Raw genomic sequence first — 3,923 nt, forward strand, 5'->3', positions numbered from 1 at the left:
GAATACTTACTGAAGGAAGAGGAGGTTGGGAAGGCTACAGTAAATGGAGAGTCCATGGCTTTTCATTGGCTGAGTCCTTGACAGGAAAGAAAGGAGTTTTTCCTCTTCCCTTTTGGCGTGGCTGTCGTCCGGGGGTTTGAGAGCTCCCCCTTCTGGATTCGATTTAATTGAGGTTTCTGTTTATTAATTTTTTACAGGATGTACCACAGTGTGTTTAACCACTCAGCTACCGAGGGATATTTTGGTTGTTTCCAGTTATGGGCTATTTAAAAAAAATTTTTATTGAAGTATAGTTGATTTACTTTAGCCTCAGACGTCTTCCTGACCTCAACGTCAGCTTTGGAAGTGAAACCAAGTCTGGAGAATTGTATGTACCTCTTTTCCAGGATTCACATGCCGCTGGATGCAAAAATAAAGAAAAAAAAAAGAAATGCTAGTAAATAAACAAACAAACAAACAAATAAACAAAGAAATAAATAAATGCTAGTAGGTTCCTATGCATTGTTACGCTGTGCCCCAGCCAGTTTGGGATATGTCTGCTATCCCAAAAAGGCAAAGAGTAAATGGGAAAGGACAGAAACTTAAAAATCTGACATCCTAAAGACAGTGGTCCCCTTAGACTTTCGTCAGTTTGCAGCCACAGAAAGGAAATAGAAAAATGTGCTCTACTAAGTGACGCAAGCCAGAAAGACACATATCACATGGTATCACTTATATGTGGAATCTAAAATATGGCACAGATGAACTTATTTACAAAACTTTCTTACAAAACTTATTTACAAAACAGACTCACAGACATAGAAAACAAATTTATGGTTACCAAAAGGGAAAGAAGGTAGGGGATAAATTAGGAGTTTGGGATTAGCAGATACAAACTACTATAAGTAAAATAGATAAACAACAAGGTACTACTGTATAGCACAGGGAACTACATTCAATATCCTGTGATAAACTGTAAAAGAAAAGAATATGAAAAAGAATATATGTATGTATAACTGAATCACATTGCTGTACACTTGAAATTGAGACAACGTAGTAAATCAACTATGCTTCAATTAAAAAAAAAGTTTTTTTAAATGAATAGAAAAGAAGAAGAATGTGGGAGGGGAGGCCTTGAGGAGGAAGTCTTGGGCACACCACACAGGACGACGGCCTTCCTTGACGCACTCAGAGGTCTGGCAGGTTATTTTTAACTGCCACATCGTAAAGTCAATGTTTGCACTTTGATAAGTGTCCTGTCCAGTGGCTTGTTCTAAACTCTGGCCTGGGAGGTGACTGGAAGAGTCTAGGTGTGGTGTGTGAGAGGGAAACCGGGTGAGTGAAATATAATAATCCTGTAGCCACCAGCCCTGATATTCCTGACAGATGGAACAATCAGTGTGCATTGTGTTCTCCTGCTTGCACCACCTGGTCATGAGTTGTTGGTGGAATTTGTGGAATGGATTGTTCTCTTGGAGTCACCCAATACACCCAAACAATGGGCGTACACATTCTTAGTTTTATGTAAGAGCTAATAAGGAATGTTCCATGCACCCGATCAGAAGCAGGAAGCTGGTGCCTGACTGCCTGCTGACCTGCCTTCTTCCTCTCTCTTCCTCCCCCTCCTCCTCCCCTCCTGTCTTTAAGGAAGACGAGGGAGGAAGGGAAAGAAAGATAGAGCCATTGCTCAGAGGTCACTGGGAGAATTATGCCACAGGTTGGAGGGAAGATAAGTATGGAAAATAAGGGATACCCTGGGGTTTTCACTTCATAGAATTTGCTTTTATTCCTTTGTTGTTTTTTCTCACTGAATACTCTTCTAGAAAAAAGGCATTATAGTATGAGGTAACTATTGTGAGGCCCTGCCTTACTCATACGTTCAGATTTAGGAGCTGAGAAAGTCCCCTCTCCAACTGCAGCATTTCAGGGTTTTTCGGTTACACGGAACACAAAGCCCAACTCAAACTGGGTTAAACAATAAAAGAGATAGTTTGACTCAGCGCTAGAAAGGTCAGAAACAGTGGTCTCAGAGTCAATTTGATTTAGAAACTTGTCAGACATCTTTTCTTTACCATCTATGGTGACAATTTCAAACTGAGACCGACTCCATGTTTCAGTGTCCATGCCCAGAGAGAGGAGGTCAGTCCTCAGGGCTGGCTGGTCGCCTATAACCAGCCCCTCTGACCTGGGAAAAGTCGTGTGTCAGCTGGCTGAGGCTTGGCTTTCCTGAACCAGTCCCTGCAGTGTGGAGGTGGGCTCACTCGGAGATGCAATCACCACGGCTGCTTCACAGTGAAGGAAGGATGGCTTGGATCCTGGGGTGACAACTGCAATGTCCACCACTACACCTTCTAAAAAGGTCCCTCTGATTCCTGCCCTGAGGGTGAAAACTCCTTTAAGAGGGCATCAAGGCTCTCATTATGAAATTTGAGATAAAATTGGATCAGTAACTGAATTTACATTAAAATATATTGAGAGAGTAAGTTTTTATTAACACAGATGTCAATGAGCTGAGGAGTGATTTTATTCTCTATAATTGAATTAAATCAACTCAGGAGCCCTAATTTCTACTTGGTAAGAGACAACTAAATTTTTCTAATTCAAGATAAATTCAATTACTTCTGGTTTAAATCCTAGCCTTTAAAAAAAAAATAAATAAACACAGGTTAGCTTTTTTAAAAAAAATTATTTATTTACTTTTGGCTGCATTGGGTCTTCGTTGCTGCGCACAGGCTTTCTCTAGTTGTGGCGAGCAGGGGCTGCTGTTCGTTGAGGCGCGTGGGCTTCTCATTGCGGTGGCTTGTCTTGTTGTGGAGCACGGGCTCTAGAGCGCAAGCTCAGTAGTTGTGGCTCACGGGCTCAGTAGTTGTGGCTCGGGCTCAGTAGTTGTGGCTCATGGGCTCTAGAGTGCAGGCTCAGTAGTTGTGGCTCACAGGCTTACTAGTTGTGGTTCATGGGCTCAGTAGTTGTGGTTCACAGGCTGTAGAGCGCAGGCACAGTAGTTGTGGCTCACGGGCTTAGTTGCTCTGTGGCATGTGGGCTCTTCCCGGACCAGGGCTCGAACCCGTGTCCCCTGCATTGGCAGGAGGACTCCCAACCACTGCGCCACCAGAGAAGTGCCACAGGTTAGCATGTAAACAAACCTCCCTCCACGTGGCTTCAAGCCCCCATACATACCCTTAATCTTCTCAGCTCTTCTGCTGGAGAATTTGCCCCTTGCCATGACAGTCCGCTTTGGGAGTGTTTCCTTCCCCAGAACTTTGTAGTAGCCATAGAAGAAAGAGAATAGGGTCCTTAATACACCATGGCAGGTACCAACCTCCTGAGGGGTTTGAGGAAAGGTGCCTGACAACCCACTCCATCTAGAAGCCAGCAAGGGCGTTTCTGATCTGGGCACTGCCGGGGGCACTGATTGCCCTCGCCAGTGAATCAAGACCAGCAGATGCTCTCCGAGTCTCCAGCACACCATGACGAGAGCCATCAGGATGTGACTCTAGACACAGGAAACCCAGTCCTTGAGTAAATTCTTAGTCAAAATTTTTCTTCTCTTCCCACTTTTTTCTTTTTTTAAAATTTTCTCCCTAAGAATGATCTTGGTTCCTGTCATGCTTATGCATGACCTTAACATTTAGGGGATGAGCAACTGAGAGGTCCTTCTTGGGAAGAGCCTCTTCTGAGCTGGCTTTGGCTTTGGGCATCTGTCCTCACTGCCACCCACTGCTGATGTCTATAGTCTACCCCTCCCTGTGGCTTCCAGGTCTATCCACTATAAGGCTGTTCTCAGTCCATTGCTTTTTCTCAGCCAAACTCTTGCTCCATCTCAGGGAGAAGGGGAGGAGGGAAGCCATGGGAAGACGTTTGCTGCTCTTCTGAGCTGCTCTGATGCTGAAGGAAATGTGGGAGGTGGCCATCCATCTCAGAGGATCCCTCAGGCTGGACTTGCC

General features: G+C 44.4%; 1 non-coding gene across 1 annotated transcript; it reads right to left on the minus strand.

Moving 5' to 3' along the window:
• Window positions 1-3,355: 3,355 nt before the first annotated feature.
• Window positions 3,356-3,483, minus strand: LOC131759029 (small nucleolar RNA SNORA3/SNORA45 family). Its single transcript, XR_009336363.1, has one exon. It is a non-coding gene; the product is annotated as a small nucleolar RNA SNORA3/SNORA45 family (small nucleolar RNA).
• Between the last annotated feature and the right edge of the window lie 440 nt (window positions 3,484-3,923).

Source organism: Kogia breviceps, chromosome 6 (assembly GCF_026419965.1).
Source record: "Kogia breviceps isolate mKogBre1 chromosome 6, mKogBre1 haplotype 1, whole genome shotgun sequence".
Taxonomy (NCBI): Eukaryota; Metazoa; Chordata; class Mammalia; order Artiodactyla; family Physeteridae; genus Kogia; species Kogia breviceps.